The sequence below is a fragment of the Pristis pectinata genome, chromosome 35 (genome assembly GCF_009764475.1).
Source record: "Pristis pectinata isolate sPriPec2 chromosome 35, sPriPec2.1.pri, whole genome shotgun sequence".
NCBI classification, from domain to species: domain Eukaryota; kingdom Metazoa; phylum Chordata; class Chondrichthyes; order Rhinopristiformes; family Pristidae; genus Pristis; species Pristis pectinata.
The window spans coordinates 3,965,746-3,983,290 of record NC_067439.1 but is presented as its reverse complement, the minus strand read 5'-3'; the positions used below and the strand labels follow the sequence as shown (position 1 = coordinate 3,983,290).

Here is a 17,545-nt window from a genome sequence, read left to right as displayed (position 1 = left end):
CACTGTCTGGGGGCAGTAGTCAGGGAGTGCAGCACTGTCTGGGCAGTAGTGAGGGAGTGCCACACCGTCTGGGGGCAGTAGTGAGGGAGTGATAGCCATGTGCACTGTTGGGGGCAGTAGTGAGGGAGTGCAGCACTGTCTGGGGCAGTAGTCAGGGAGTGCCATACCGTCTGGGGGCAGTAGTGAGGGAGTGCCACACTGTCTGGGGGAGTCGGGGGGTGGGGGCTGGGGGCAGTAGTGAGGGAGTGCAGCACTGTCTGGGGGCAGTAGTCAGGGAGTGCAGCACTGTCTGGGGGCAGTAGTGAGGGAGTGCCGCACTGTCTGGGGGCAGTAGTGAGGGAGTGCCGCACTGTCTGGGGGCAGTAGTGAGGATCAGTTGTATTGTTCGGGAGACAGTACCAAGAGGGAACCATAGGTAGCAGTACTGGAGTTCTGCTACATGAAGGCACTCAGTAAATGCAAGTTATTTTTGTACTCTGAGGCATTGTAACTGTAGAATCATTGGTAAATGAGCCATGTACAGACTCTACCTCGAGCTTCAGGCCCTCGGAGACTGGGTTTAGTCAACCCCAGAATGATTCCTGTGAGATCTCTTCCTCCTGGTTGATCCTGACCCTGTTAACAGTACCTTGGGAATGCTGTCTGGAATTGACAGACCAGTGCTCAGCAGATACCGATATTGCCTGATCAGTAAATGTTCAGTTCACCAATCACAGAAACCTCTGGTCAGGGATGGCAGGGTTACATTGAACTGTCACTCAGTCTATGGGACGTACGTACACGTTTAGTCATAAAGCCAAATCTCGATCCTTATGCAACAAAACCAGAGTGAATCTGGATCTGAGGGCTTCTAATTCGTTTGATACCTGACCCAGACCAACAGGACCCGATGTATGTGTCAGATTGGGTCAGTATCAAACGAATTAGAAGCCCTCAGATCCAGATTCACTCTGGTGTTGTTGGGTAGGGATCGAGATTTAATTTTATGACTGAGCACATGTCTGATGCCGAGCCGGCATTTGATGCCCATACCTGATGGCGTAGCGGTTAGCGTAACGCTATTACAGCGCCAGCAACCCGGGTTCAATTCCTGCCGCTGTCTGTAAGGAGTTTGTACGTTCTCCCAGTATCTGTGTGGGTTTCCTCGGGGTGCTCCGGTTTCCTCCCACATTCCAAAGACGTACGGGTTAGGAGCTGTGGGCATGCTATGTTGGCGCTGGAAGAGTGGCAACACTTGCAGGCTGCCCCAGCACATTCTCAGTAACGCAAAAAGACCATTTCACTGTGTGTTTCAATGTACATGTGACTAATAAATATCTAATCTAATTGCCCCATTAGCAGGTGGTAGTGGGCTGTCCTTTTGCACTGCTGTAGTCTGTGTAGTGAAGGTGCTCCCCCAGTGCTGTTGGGGAGGGAGTTGCAGGACTTAGACCCAGTGGTAATGACGAAGGGGCGATGTATTCCTGACTATGGGACTTGGAGGTGCTGGTGTTCCTTTGCACTTCACCGGAGTTACATCTATGTAAATGTCCAGCTGTAATTAGAAATAAAAGCAGTAAGTGCTGGAAACACTCAGCGGTCAGGCAGCATCTGTGGAGAGAGAAGCAGAGTTAACAGATTGGCAAAGTGCCGCTGCAGGAAGAGCCGCTGCCTCCCAGCTCCAGCGACCCAGGTTCAATCCTGACCTCAGGGGCTCCCTGTGCGGAGTTTGCACATTCTCCCTCTGACCCCGTGGGTGTGGGAAATCGGTGGGGGAATGGGACTGATGGATTTGCTCTGAGAGCCAGCATGGACTTGATGGGCCAAATAGCCTCTTTCTAGATTGTGAAGAAATATGAAACATTCCAGCTACAAACAATCTGATGGAGGAACTCAGCGGGTCAAGCAGCATCTGTGGTGAGGGGAGGAATTGTCGACGTTTTGGGTCGAAACCCTGCATCAGGAAACATTTCAGGTTGAATTCACCTGAAACATGAACTGCCTGTCTCCTGCCACAGACGCTGCCTGATCTGCTGTGGGCTCCCAACATTCTACTGCTTTTATTTCAGATTTCCATTATCAGCAGGGTTTGAATTTCACACTATCATTAAATCCTGTCACTGATGGTGTTTACTTGGCTTAAAGAGTAAACACGTTAAAAAGCTGGAAGTATGTAATTGGTCTGTTAGCACTGGAAATGGAGGCCGCATAAACTGGTCACTTGACTATCAGGGTTTACGAGACACTGTGACATACAGTGGCAGTCCTGAATGCAGTTTAACTGTGGAGGGGCTGTAATGAACAGAGCACAGAGCATAGTACACAGAGCATAGTTAGTACTTAGAGCAAAGAACATAGTGCACAGTAAGTACATAGTGCACCGAGTATAGTCCACAGAGCATCATGCACAGAGCATAGTGCATTGTGCACAGAGCAAAGTGCACAGAGCATAGTGCATCGTGCACAGAGCATCGTGCACAGAGCATCGTGCACAGAACATTGTGCACAGAGCATAGTGCATCGTGCACAGAGCATAGTGCATCGTGCACAGAGCATACAGCAGTACAGCACAGGAGCAGGCCCTTGGGCCCACGATATCTCTGCCGACCATGATGCCAAATTAAAGGAATCCCATCCGCCTACACATGGTCCATATCCCTCCATACCTGGCCTGTTGTGTGGCTGTCTAAATGCTTCTTAAACATCGCTATCATACCTGCTTCCACCACCTCTCCCGGCAGCACGGTCCAGGCACCTAAAACTCTCTGTGTTTAAAAAAAACTTGCCTCGTAAATCTCCTTTAACCTTTGCCCCTCTCACCTTAAAGCAAGGTCCTGTAGTATTTGCCATGAGCAGGGATTTAAGTTTGCTGTTGTTGAGGAGGAGTGCGCTGTGCGACGAATGTAATCTCACATTCACCAGCTCACGTGGTACCTGTTACTTTGACCCACTCCCCTGCACTTGCCTTTGATCCCAGTGAAAAATCCTTAGATCTGCTGATAGACCACAGTGAAGAAGACTCATGTGGAACACGAACACTGAAAATGATCATAATCTAACGGCTTGTATGTTTGCTGGGGAACCTTTGATGTCGTCATGTTAACATTTAAAGTGGAGATACTTACTCATGTTCCAGATATTCACCTTTCTTTCCTCCCCTTCAGCAGCTGCTAGCTTTTTGAACATCTTGCTTCAGGTTATAGAACATAGAACAGTGCAGCACAGTACGGGCCCTTTGGCCCACAATGTTGTGCCAACCTATATAAACACCTACCCCATGATCAATCTAACCCTTCCCTCCTGCACAGCCCATAACCCTCCATTTTTCTTACTTCCATGTGCCTATCTAAGAGCCTTTTAAATGTCCCTATTGTATCAGCCTCTCCCACCACCCCGGCAGTGCGTTCCAGGCACCCACCACTCTCTGTGTAAAGAACCTAGAGGTAGGATATCTCCCCTGAACATTCCTATTCTGACCTTAAACTGATGTCCTCTGGTGTCTGCTATTACCGCACTGGGGAAAAGGTGCTGGCTGTCCACTCTATCTATGCCCCTCATAATCTTATACACCTCTAAATACTTCCTGTTTTTGTTTTGTTTCAGGTTTCCAGGATCTGCAGTATCCTGCTTGCTTTAGCTTCATTTTTAATGACTATTTTGAGGGAGAGATACTTCTGGCACTAATCTAAACGACAGCAGCACCTCGATTTTAAAATCCTCAGACTTGTCTTCCTGTTGCTCTGCGCTCTCGCCCATGCCTCTGTAATCCCCTCCTGCCCTAGACAAATACCTACTGAGTACTAGCGAAAGAATGCTGGTGTCCAGGTGCAAAAACACGACGATGCTGGAGGAACTGAGCAGGCCAGGCAGCATCCGTGGAGAAAAGCAGGCGGTCAACGTTTTGGGTCGGGACTCGTCTTCAGGTTTGAAGATAGGAAAAGGGTTTTGGAACCTTGCAGCCTAACGGCATGAATATTGAATTCTCCCACTTTAGATAATCCCACCCCTCTTCCCCACACCCCCCCCCCCTCCCCCCCACCACCAGGCTTCTTCTCTTCTTCCATTTCCTAGCCTTTTTTTCCCCTTTCTCTCCTTCCCTTTGACCCATCCCCCGGTGGGTCTGCTCTCTTCTCCTCCCCCACACCTGTCTATCACTGTCTCTTACCTGCATCTACCTATCACCACCCTGTGCCCACCCCACCTCCCCTCTTTTGTCCACCTATCACTGCTCTGCTTTTCCTCCTATATATTGGGCTTCCCCTTTTCCTATCTTCAGTCCTGAAGAAGAGTTCTGACTGGAAACGTTGACCGCCTGCTTTTCTCCACGGATGCTGCCTGGCCTGCTGAGTTCCTCCAGCATCATCATGCTTTTTGTAAGATAAGATAGATTTATTGGTCACATGTACATCGAAACACACAGTGAAATGCATCTTTTGCGTAGAGTGTTCTGGGGGTAGCCCGCAAGTGTCGCCACGCTTCCGGCACCAACATAGCACACTCACAACTTCCGAACCTGTACTTTTTTGGAATGTGGGAGGAAACCGGAGCACCCGGAGGAAACCCACACAGACACGGGGAGAACGTACAAACTCCTCACAGACAGCAGCCGGAATTGAACCCAGGTCTCAGGCGCTGCAATAGCGTTACGCTAACTGCTACACTACCGTGCCGCCCCATCTACTGAATACTGAAAGGCCTGGATAGAGTGGACATGGAGAGGATGTTTCCATCAGTGGGAGGGTCTGGGATCCGAGGGCACCACCTCAGAATAAAGGGATGTCCCTCTAGAACTGAGATGAAGAGGAATTTCTTCAGCCAGAGGGCGGTGAATCTGTGGAATTCGCTGCCACAGACGGCTGTGGAGGCCAAGTCGTTAGGTGTACTTAAGGCAGAAATTGATAGGTTCTTGATTGGTAAGGGGGTTAAGGTTTACAGGGGAAGGCAGGAGAATGGGGCTAAAATAAAATCAGCCATGATTGAATGGTGGAGCAGACTCGATGGACTGAATGGCCTAGATCTGCTCCTCTGTCTTATGGCCTTCTAGTCTAGAACCCTGTGCAGTCTCTGCCTCCTTTCACTTCTGGCCTGTTGATCATCCCTGAAGCTCTCCTCTCTGCCGCTGGCAGCCGTGCCTTTAGCTGCTAATGTTCTAAGCCTTTGGCGCTCCCTCTGTAAACCATGCCGCCCCTCGTCGCCATCTCACCCTCTTCAAAGACTAATTTTTTGACCCCGCTTCATGCTATCTGTCCACCCCTCACTTACCCCTTGACTCTTTGCATAGCTCGGTGTCTAATTTATTCTCCGGTGAAGGACCTTGGGGATATTTTACCTGCCTTAAAGCTGCTGTATAAATGCAAGCCCCTGATGCTGTCACTGACCCAACTAGTGAGGCATGAAGTGACCAGGATGATGCATTTGGGCTCCATCTCCGTACTGTATTTGTAATTGAAATCGAGATTCCTATTGATAACCTAGCCATGACAGCAAGTCATAAATAATTAAATGTAAAACCCACTGAGCGTGTACAAGACAGCACCTTGTTTATTGCGTTCCAGTGTCAGGCCCCTCAAATGCTTCAAACGCAAAGCAGCCTCACAAATAACCTCGGCTGTCAAAGCTGTCTTGGGAAACGCAAACTCTCCAACGTGGCGCCTTGTCATTCTCAGAGCCCGTGCCTGTTTTAACGAGGCAGTCGTTATGTCAATCTGAATGCAAGCAGATAGCTGGGGGGGCAGGGGTTTGGTCTTCACCGTGTCTGCTGTAGGCAGCACTCTGTCCGTTCTAGCTCACAAGGTTGAGAGTTCAAGTCCCGTTCCAGCGAATGGACAGCAGCAGCCAACACTGGGCCCTGGTGCGGGGGTTTCGACCCGAGACATCCGCAGTTCCTTTCCCTCTGCAGACGCTGCTCGACCTGCTGAGTTCCTCCAGCAGATTGTGTGTTGCTCCAGATTCCAGCATCTGCTGTCTCTTGTGCCTCGGGGGGAACCCATGTGGTCACAGGGAGAACGTGCAAACTCCACACAGACAGCACCCGAGGTCAGGGTTGAACTGGGGACCCTGGAGCTGTGAGGCAGCGGCTCTACCGGCTGCACCACAGCTCTTCTTTTTTATATTCCAGTCACAAATTGTTGTACACAGTAAGGAGGTTTTATTCCCTCACGGACCGGCAGGGATACTATCCCGGCCAAAAGAAAAATTCCAGGCCATCAGGTGACTCCCCTTTAAGTTAACCCCAAGTAGTGAAGAAGCAGGTAGAGGTTCTCGGCTTTGGGTGGCTACAGAGAGGTGGCGCAGTGCCACAGCTAGTAAAGTCAGAGGTCCAGCGACCCTGGGTTCAACCCTGACCTCCGGTGCTGGCTGTCTGTGTGGAGTTTGCACGTTCTCACTGTGACCGCGTGGGTTTCCCGCGGGTGCTCCAATTTCCTCCCACATCCCAAAAATATGTGGATCGGTGGGTTAATTGCTCCTAGTCTGTAGGTGAGGGGCAGAATCTGGGGGGGGGGGCGTTGATGGGAATGCGGGAAGAATAAAATGGGATTACTGTGGGATTAGTTGATGGTCGGCATGGACTCAGTGGGCTTAAGGGCCTGTTTCCATGCTGTGTCTCTCTATGACTATGCTTTTAGCAACCACACCCCTGTAACTGGAGGAGGGGTTCTGAGATGGTCAGTAACAGACAAACGTCGAGCACCATTACCCTATAACCATGTCAATTGCTTACAACCTACAGCACAGAAGCAGGCAAAAACCGAACTGCTGGAGGAACTCGGGAACAGGGGGTTGAGCAGCAACTGTGGAGGGGAAAGGAATTGTCAACATTTTGGGTTGAAACCCTGCATCGGGACTGAGAGTGGAGAGGGGTGATAGCCAGTGTAACAAGGAGAGGGGTGGGGTGAGACAGGGACCGGTATCTATCATCTACTGGCCTCTTGTCTGCCCCCTCTCCTCTTTACACTGGCTATCTTCCCTCTCCACTCTCGGCCCTGATGCAGGGTCTTGACCCGAAACGTCGACAATTCCTTCCCGCCACAGATGCTGCTCGACCCGCTGAGTTCCTCCAGCAGTTTGCTTGTTGTCCCAGATTCCGGCGTCTGCAGTCTCCTGTGTCTCCGCAGAAATAGGCAATCTTGATCCCTGTTTCTGGAAGTCTTGCATTTTTATAGCGCTTTTCACATCCCCATCAGGGCATCTCGAATCGTTTTACAACCAGTGAAGTATTTCAGAAGTGTAGTCACTGCTGTAATGTAGGTAATGCAGCAGCCAATTGCACACAGCAAGCTCCCCCACACAGCATTGTGCCCATGAACCACATTAGGGGATGTTAGGACAGGTGACCAAAAGCATTCTAGGTTTTAGGGAACAAATTAAAGGGAGTAGAGAGGCAGAAAGGGTTAGGGAGGGAGTTCCAGAGCTCAGGGCCCAGGCAGCGTAAGGGACATCTGAGAATGATTAGACTGGGGGAGTTGTGGAGATAAGGTGAGGGGCAAGGCCAGGCAAGGAGATAAAACAAGGGCATGGATTTTAAAATCAAGGCACTGTTTAGCCAGAAGCCTCTATGACGATACAATTCATAGATCATGTGAAGTGACAGGTAAATATTCAAGAACATAGGACTCCTTCCACCCCTCTTCATCTCCCCCTTCCTATTCCTTCATCTCTCCCCCCCCCCCTGTCATATCCCCCCCCCCAATTCCTTCATACCCTTCCATACCTTTTGCCCAGGTTGGGACCTTCAGATTTCCTTTATCCTCCTGTCTGTGGGACTGTCTCACGTTCTCCCATGATCTGGGTGGAGAGGTTACTCCTGGATTTATGAATGACGGTATAGTCACAATGAGCAAGGTGTGAGAGTGGCCTGTTCCAGCACGTCCCTGCCAGCCCTCTCCTCCTGCTTGCTGCCATTTGTCTCAATGGTTCTTTTTTTAACAGAAAACACTCAGCAGATCAGGCAGCATCTGTGGGAGAAGAAACAGAGTTAACGAAGGGTCTGACGAAGGGTCTTTGATCTGAAACGTTAACCCAGGGGTTAGAGGGGAGATGAGGTTGGTTGGGTCTGGAATTCACATCCTCCAGTCTTGTAAAAGTTGTGTATAATTTGCGTATGATTTATGCTTAATTTATGCTTTTCTCGTGAATGCTGCTTATCTGATGTTCTGTGCCTGTGATGCTGCTGCAAGTAAGTTTTTCACGGCACCTGTGCACACATGGACTTGTGCAGATGACAATAAACTTGACTTTGACTTTAAGCAGTATTTGGATGTGCACGAAGGACCATGACCTGCAGGGCTACAGAGCCAGTGCTGGAGGCTGCCATTTGTCTCAATAGTTCTTTTTTGACAGAAAACACTCAGCAGGTCAGGCAGCATCTGTGGGAGGAAAACAGAGTTAATGTTTCAAGTCAAAAACTCTTCCAGTTCTGACGAAGGGTCTTTGATCTGAAACGTTAACCCTGTCTCTCTCTCTCTCTCTCTCTGCCTGACCCGCTGAGCGTTTCTGAAATGGCCTCCAAGTGATTCTACAGTCAGATTCCAACACTCATTCAGGGAACGGTTTCTGGAGAGTGGGAGCTCTCCGTGAAAATAATTGCTTCTCACCTTTCCTTTGCAATTATTTTCAATCAACCTTTGGGCAACTGATCAGTATACTGAAGCATGTTTAACGTCAGTCTGCCCCAGATCCTAAACTACACCAAGTTCCATTCACCCTTAGCTCACTGACCCAAAGCAAGGCTCCTGGTTAAACAACACCTCTATTTAAAAATCCATGCCCTTGATTTTAACTCCTTCCCTGGCCTTTCCCCTCACCCTGTCACTGTAACCTCCTCCAGCCCCCCAACCCTCGCTGACGTCTGCACTCCTCGAGTTCTGGCCTCTTGACCATCCTCAAATTTCAACTCTGCACCACTGGTGGCCTGGCCTTCAACTGCCCTGGTCCCGAGCTCTGGAATTCTCTCCCTAGATCTTCTGCCTCTCTCTCCCACTTTAAACCCAGCTCATTGACCGTTTTTGTCAGCTCCTTACGTGGCTCATTTTCAAAGTCAGTTTATTGTCACATACACAAGTCCATGTGTGCACAGGTGCAATGTAAAACTTACTTGCAGCAGCATCACAGGCACATAGCATCAGTTAAGCAGCATTCACAAGAAAAATATAAATTGAACTTAAATTTTACACAATTTTTACAAGAAAGAACACAATTAGAACAAAAAAAACAAAGTTCATTTTAGTGCAAAGTGGTCACTGTTGCCAAACTGTAGTGATCAGGGTTGTGCCGGTTGGTTCAAGAACCAAATGGGTGGAGGGAAGCAGCTGCTCCTGAACCTTTGACTTCAGGCTTCTGTACCTCCTGCCCGATGGGAGCTGTGAGAAGGTGGCATGGCCCAGATGGTGGGGGTCTTTGATGATGGAGGTTGCCTTCTTGAGGCGGCGCCTCCTGTAGATACTCCCGATGGAGGGGAGGGAGTGCCCGTGAGGTATTGGACAGAGTCCACTACTCTCTCCAGCTTCTTACATTCTTTCAAATTCTATTTGATAATGGCATTGTAAAGCACTTGTTGTAAGGGATAACAGGTGCTGCTGCCTTTGATGAACATGAGAAACATACTATTGACTGAAGTTGGTCCAGCCTCCTGCAGCTGGGATTGTCCTCAGAACATTCAGAGGGTGGAACTAAGAGAGTTATTGATTGAGCAAGGAGAGAAAAACTGTTTCCAGTGGTATACTGATCAGTTGCCCAAAGGTCTTTGATTGAAAATATTTGCAAAGGAAAGGTGTTTGGAGAGATTATTTTCACGGAGAGCTCCCACTCTCCAGAAACCGTTCCCTGAACGAGTGTTGGAATCTGATTGTAGAATCACTTGGAGGCCATTTCAGAAATGCTCAGTGGGTCAGGCAGAGAGAGACAGGGTTAACGTTTCAGATTTCAACCTGAAACATTAACTCTGTTTCTTCTCCCACAGATGCTGCCTGACCTGCTGAGTGTTTTCTGTCAAAAAAGAACTATTGAGACAAATGGCAGCCTCCAGCACTGGCTCTGTAGCCCTGCAGGTCATGGTCCTTCAAGTGCATATTCAAATACTGCTTAAAGTCAAAGTCAAGTTTATTGTCACCTGCACAAGTCTATGTGTGCACAGGTGCAGTGAAAAACTTACTTGCAGCAGCATCACAGGCACAGAGCATCAGATAAGCAGCATTCACGAGAAAAACACAAATTAAACATAAATTATATGCAAATTATGCACAATTTTTACAAGACTGGAGGATGTGAATTCCAGACCCAACCAACCTCATCTCCCCTCTAACTCCTGGTTATGTCCCCCATCCTTTAACTGGTAATTGGTTTATTATTGTCGCATGTACCGAGGTACAGTGAAAAACTTTGTTTTGCCTGCCATCCATACAGATCATTTCATCACATCAGAACATCGAGGTGGTACAAAGGAAAAGCAATAACAGAATGCACAATATAGTTGAAGAGAAATAGGTCTTTCCTCTTTTCCATGGAACCCCCTCATTTTATACACCCCATTTAACTCTCCCCTGAGCCTCCTCTGTTCCAAAGACAACAACCCCAGCTTCTCCAGACTTTACTCATAGCTGTTACCTTGGATTCCAGCGGATCTTCTGGGAGCGCAGTTATTTGCAAGCATATGGGGAAAATTCTAGGGCGGGTGACTCCAAAGATCTTTCAACAATAACATCTTTTTCCTATTTATAAAGCATGTTTAACGAAGTAGAGACACCTCAAGGCATTTCTCAGAAGCGTTAGCAATCTAAATTTGATGCCACACCATAAATATAAATATTAGGGCAGATGACCAAAGGTTTGACTGAATCAGAATCAGGTTTATTATCATTGACTTAGATGATGTGAAATTTGTTTTGCGGCAGCAGTGCAGTGCAAAGACATAAAATTACTAAAAATTACAAAAATAAATAAATAGTCCACAAAAAAATGGAATAAGGAAGAGTGAGGTTTAAAGGAGCATCTTAATGGGAGAGACAGTCAGAAATGTTTGGGGCAGGAATTCCAAAGCTTGGGATTCAGGCAGCTGGAGGCATGGCTGTCTTTGATGGAGCGATTAAATTCAGGGACTCTCATGGCCATGGAAATGAAGGAGTGTAGGATGACCAGAGGGTGCGGAGATGGGGTGGCAGCTGTGAGAGATTTGGAAACGAGGTTGAGAATTTTAACACTGTGATGCTGGAGGAACTGAGCAGGCCAGGCAGCATCTGTGGAGAAAAGCAGGCGGTCAATCAGGACTGAAGAAGGGTCCTGACTCAAAATGTTGACCTCGTGCTTTTCTCCATGGATGCTGCCTGGCCTGCTCAGTTCCTCGAGCATCGGCGTGTTTTTTATCCGGATTCCAGCATCTGCAGCCCTTTGTTTCTCTTGAGAATTTTAAAGTGAGATTCTTTTTTAACTGGAGACAGTGAGTGCAGGAGTTGTGCATAGACAGGGTTGAGTAGAACATAGAATACCACAGCACAGCACAGGCTCTTCGGCCCACAATGTTGTGCCGACATTTTATCCTGCTCTAAGATCTATCTAACCCTTCCCTCCCACATAGCCCCCCATTTCTCTATCATTCATGTGTCCATCTAAGAGTCTCTTAAATGCCCTAATGTATCTGCCCCCACAACCTCTGCCGGCAGTGCGTTCTACGCACCCACCACTCTCTGTGTAAAGAACTTACCCCTGACATCTCCTTATACCTTCCTCCAATCACCTTAAAATTATGCCCCCTCGTGTTAGCCATTGTCACCCTGGGAAAGTCTCTGACTGTCCACTCGATCTATGCCTCTTATCATCTTGTGCACCTCTATCAAGTCCCCTCTCATCCTCCTTCTCTTAAAGGGAAAAGCCCCAGCTCGCTCAACCTATCCTCATAAGACATGCTCTCCAATCCAGGCAACATCCTGGTAAATCTCCTCTGCACCCTCTCTAAAGCTTCCACATCCTTCCTATAATGAGGAGACTAGAACTGAACACAAAACTCCACAAGTGTGGTCTAACCAGAGTTCTATAGAGCTGCAACATCACCTCATGGCTCTTGAACTCAATACCCCGACTAATGAGGGCCAACACTCCATACGCCTTCTTAACAACCCTATCGACCTGCGTGGCAACCTTGAGGGATCTATGGACGTGGACCATAGATCCAAGATCCCTCTGTTCCTCCACACTGCTAAGAGTTCTGCCATTAACCTTGTATTCTGCCTTCAAATTCGATATCCCGATGAGAGAACCAGCCAGAAGTGGGCTGGAGTAGTTGTCTGGAGCTAATAAGGCAAAATGATTTCAGCAAATGATTGATTTAGAAGGTGCCGGGAGTTGCAAGGATGGAAACAGGTGGCCCTACTGATGGGGGTGGTTGATCCAAACAGTCAGCAGAGACATTGCTGAGTCCATGCTGACTATCAACTACCCATTTGCATGGTAGCATAGCATTAGCGTAACGCTATTACAGCGCCAGCGATTGGGGTTCAATTCCTGCCGCTGTCTGTAAGGAGTTTGTACGTTCTCCTCGTGACTGCGTGGGTTTCCTCCGGGAGCTCCGGTTTCCTCCCACATTCCAAAGGCGTACGGGTTAGTAGTTTAACACAGGTGTAATTGGGTGGCGCGGGCTCGTTGGGCCGGAAGGGCCTGTTACCCTGCTGTATAAATAAGGTTTAAAAATAAAGTTTACTCCTACAATAATCCTATTTTATTCTCCCTACATTCCCATCAACCTCCCCCCCCCCCCACGAAATTTTACCCCTCACCCACACGCTAGGGGGAATTTACAGCAGCCAATTAACCCACCGACTCACACATCTTTGAGACGGGGGAGGAAAGCGGAGCACCCGGGGAAAACATGCAAACTCCACACAGACAGTGCCGGGGGTCGGGATTGTACCCGGGTCACTGGTGCTGTGAGATTAGATCAGATTAGTTTACTGTCACATACACCAGGGTGCAATGAAATCAATTCCTTGCTCCCATGAAGCTCACAGATTACCTTGTGGTTAATAAATACATTAAGTACTACGACCAGCACAAAGCAGCAGAATGGTGCAAAGATTGTATTGAAGTACCAGCTCCGCCACTTTACCTTGGCAACGTGTTGGGTCAAAAAACCCATACCAACAAAATTTGCCTCCTCCTGTGCCTTATGCGAAGATAGCAGAGGGTTAACTGCAGCGCCAAGGCTCTTGATTGGCGTGCGAGGTAGCCAATGGGAGCTCCGCCCTCATTAACATATTAATGAAGCGGCCAGCCAGTCGCGGAGAGCGGGGGCGGGGTCTCTGTGCGGGGCGGATTAAAGATTGGAGCGGAGCGCCTGCGCGCTACATTGTAACTTGTGCGGACTGTAGCGACCTGCGGGCGAGTGTTGCAAAGTGGCGGAGGAGACATCCGAGGGAGATAGCAGGAAGCATTAAATTATCTGCCTAAGGGAGGAACAAGGAAGGACCTGGCTCTGGCTCCGAGGGTGGGAAGGAGAGAGAAGCGAAATAGCACGGAGACTGATCACTTCACTGGGCTTGTGGATATTACAGGAGGGACTCCAGGATTCAGAGCCTGAAGCACACCAGTAAGTCTCGTCTTTCCTCGCGTCTTAGAGTGTGTGGTCGGGCTCATTGTGAAATCTACAAAGCGGTGTTTACAGCGGCTGAAACTGACGCGCTGCAGCTGCCCGGCTCAGGCACAGTTTCATTGTGTGCAACCTTATCTCTTCTTGCTTGCGTTTCCGAGGCATCTCTTCTGCGAGTGTGGTGCTGAGATTTGAGGAGGAGGCCAGCTGTTTTAATGATCGAGGTTCCCGCTGGAAAGGCTTTTGAGAGAGGGGGCTGGGTGGGTGGTTGTGCGGCGGCTGGAGGATGAGGCGCCGATATCCATTTTGGTACCACTTTTGGCAGTTTAATTCTCCATCCCGATTTTTCTAAGGCAGAGTGGAGATGAACACTTCAAACGTGGAATTGTTACGCGACAGCAGGAGTGGGGGGGGGGCGTGGGTGGATGAGGAGGGGAGAAACGGAGCAGGTTTCGGCATGTAGGGTTTAACTTTTACAGTGTCTGTTACAGCGCTGATTACTTGAGTGGAATTTTTAAAAAGTATGCAAATGTGCATTCCATGCATATGTTTCCCTGGCTGTTTAACATTCCTTGTGTAAGTTTTGTAAGGGGATGGCGGGGCATTTGGATTAGTGTGTGTTGGGAAGAGGACGAGTCCTTGCTGACTTGGTCGGTTGCGACTACCAGTTAACGAAATAAAAGACCAACCTTGTGGAATATCTCCATCCTCCCCCCACCCGCCCCCCCCCCCCCCCGGTTGTTTGATACCACCTGCTGCCGTTTGCATTGACTTGATCCCATTTCAGAGAGGCAGGCCGGCGCTCCCAGTGCAGCGCCGAGGGAGTGCTGCAGTGGTTGTTGCCCGAGTGAGACGACAAACGCTCATTCGGGTGAATGCGAAAGATCCCAAGGTAGTGTTTCAGAAGAGATCTCCCTGTTCTGTGCAGCAACATTACTTAAAATCCGACTGCTTTGCTGTTTACGGGATCTTGCTGTGCACGCACAGCGCCGGAACAGGCCCTTCGGCCCACAATGTCTGTGCTGACCGTGATGCCAAATTAAACTAATCCCTTCTGCCTGCACATATCCCTCCATTCCCTGCATGTTCATGTGCCTGTCTAAAGCTGCTTAAACCCCTCTATCGTATCTGCCTCCATCACCACCCCTGGCAGCCTGTTCCAGGCACCCACCACTCTGTAAAAACAAAAAAAAAACTTGCCCAGACATCAGGATCAGGTTATTATCACTGATATACGTTGTGAAATTTGTTGTTTTGCGGCAGCAGTACAGTGCAACACGCAAAAATTACTATGTTACAAAAATAAATAGTGCAAAAGAGGAATAACGAGGTAGTGTTCATGGACAGTTCATGAATCTGATGGTGGAGGGGAAGAAGCTGTTCCTGTATCGTTGAGTGTGGGTCTTCAGTCTCCTGTACCACCTCCCTGATGGTAGTGACGTGAAGAGGGCATGTCCCGGGTGATGAGGGTCCTTAGTGATGGATGCTGCCTTATTGAGGCACCGCCTCTTGAAGGTGTCCTCAACAGTGAGGAGGGTTGTGCCCACAATGGAGCTGGCTCCCTCAGCCTTAAAGCTATGCCTTCTAGTACTTGACATTCGGACATTAGCTTTTGGGAGACTGGAATGGGATATGGAAGGTGCTATAGAAATGCAAGTGTTTTTACAATGGGGTTTGGCTGTTTTTTCCACTCTCCTGCAGAGTTGAAGTGCAGATCAAATGAAGCCTCTTCCTGCAGCAAGTCAGATCCTCTTTTGGGTTGTTAATGAGTAAAGGAATCGTGGGCGATGGAGAGGGACAGATCTTGGGGTATTTAGAAGGGGTTCAGTTAGAGAGGAAACAGTGGTGGAGTCACTCAGCATGTCTGTGGACAAGGAGACGGCTAATGTTTCAAGTCTATGCCCTATAGTTAGACTTAAATAAGGAGTTGGTTCCTTTTCAGCAGGAGTCGGTAACCAGAGGTTTAATTGGCAGAATAATCAGAAGGGAGATGAGGAGAAATGTTTTTTTACGCAGTGAGGTGTTATAAGGTTCAGTAATAACTTTCAAGAGGGAATTGGCTGTGTATCTGAAATGGCCGAAGTCTGCAGGGCTCTGATGGGGGAGTGGACTAATTGGTAGCACTTTCAAAGTGCAGGCATGGTGGATCAAGTGGGTGCCTTCCGTATTCACCCATCACTCATGTTCACTGACCCACGCCAGCCTCCCGTCCAGCAACACTTGAATCCTTCTGAGCTCTCGCTCCTCCCCATCCCTGCAACCTCGTCCCACTGAGATCGGAGTTCCTCTGCTTCGGGCCCCTTGATCTTCCGTGGATTTAATTGCTCGCGCAGTGGCAGCTGTGCCTTCAGCTTCCTGGGCCTCAAATCACTGGAGTTCACTCCCTGAACTCTCCCATCTGCTTTAATCTTTCTTCAGGCCTATTGCTTTGACCTGTCCTCGGTGCCTTCCTCTGTTTCCCACTGCCTTGTTGTGGGATCTTTTTATGTCCACCTGAGGGGGGCAGGTGTTACTGTTTCTGTTCTTGCTGTTTGCCACACCTGTTCAAAGATCTGAAATCAGTGTCTGTGCGTGTCCATAAATTAGTGGAGGCCATTTGGCCCCTCAAGCCTAGTCTACCATTCAGTGCAAGTACAGGCTTCAATTTTGCCGGTTCTCTGATTATTCTTTCAAAAATATATCTACCTCCAGTGATCGATGATGGAGAACACCCAGAGATTCACCACACTCTGAGAGACCCGTGCACTCAAGCCTATGACCCCCTGCCTCAATATCTCCCTGATGTGATGTGCACCCCCTGTTATCAGCATTGGGATGCTTTGCTCCTCTGTCAGTAGGAACTGTCATTGTTGGCTGAAAGTTCAGCCAGGTGTGCTGAAGGGAAGGGTTGGTGCTATACTGTTGCATCAGCATGTGGGGGGTGGGGTGCAGGGGGGAAAAATGCCACTGCAATGGCTGCCAGGCAGAGTGAGCTCGGTCATCTTTGCTGTCAAAGGTTGTCGGGGCAAAGATCTGTCAAGACCTATTGACCTTTTAAGATGATGCTTTTCTGATAATTGGAGATAATTAAATGTGGTTCAAGTACTTAAATAACTGAATGATATAAAGGATTAAGTAGCTTAATCATGAAGCTGTTCTTTGAGGTTGTTAACCCTACTCAAGTGAATGTGGTAGCACTGACCACTAGTGTTAAGCAGAGGAGCCAGATGTGAAGTGCAGTGGAGTTGACCATGCTGGTGTCCAGGTTCCAGCTCGTTCTGGCTTCTACATCGCAGACGGGGATGTTGGAGAGGGGGTGAGCTGTCATTGGCGGCTCCCTGTGGTACTCATTAGGCTGAGAGATATTAAACTGGTATCGGTGGACTTGAGGAGAGCGGAGACCTGGTCGGTTTCTTGTGACCGGATATTGGGCACATCACCTGTTAATGAACTTCCGTCTCAACAATTGGGGAAGGTGGGGAGTGGAATAAATACCATTTACTCTTGTACTACCCCATATATACCTGCAGTGCTTTACCAATAAATGTAAAATGTTGATGGTTAAAAGTCCCCCACACTGGTTGTACTGAGGAAGATCCCATATTACTCGAGTGTTAATGACTGGAGTATCTGACTTCTGTTGGGTTGAGGGTATATTTATTGGCTGGGGGAAATTTCCCTTGACCATGTGGATATCCCCTCGAGAGAGAGCAGGCAAGCCTTGGGTTCAGCCAAAAGGCGGCAGCAGCAGCCCCTCGGTACTGGGCTGGGAGGGTCAGCTCAGACTTGTGTGGGCAAGTTCCTGAAAGTAGGAGTTGACCCTGGGAGGTTGGAGTGTGATACCTGTGTGGTGATATAGTTGCAGTTCTTAATCTCTGTAAAAATGCTACGTTTAGAATGTTGGAACATGTTGGTTTTATCCCTCAATGCCTCCATGTTGTAGAGGTGAGAGAGGGAAGTCAGTGGGGTAGAAAAGTTTGGGAGAACTTCATCATACACCATGCTGACTTGAGC

General features: G+C 48.7%; 1 protein-coding gene across 2 annotated transcripts in view; it reads left to right on the top strand.

The window, feature by feature from the left end:
* numbl (NUMB like endocytic adaptor protein) overlaps window positions 1-17,545 on the top strand; it is a 134,845-nt gene that overhangs the window by 19,052 nt on the left and 98,248 nt on the right. The window contains exon 1 of one of the 2 annotated variants that reach the window (XM_052044106.1): window positions 13,330-13,552. The exons of the other annotated variant lie outside the window; for it this stretch is intronic. The gene's annotated coding sequence lies outside the window, so the exon portion shown is untranslated. Of the gene's footprint in view, window positions 1-13,329; window positions 13,553-17,545 lie in introns of those variants that run through there. 2 annotated transcript variants of the gene reach the window in all.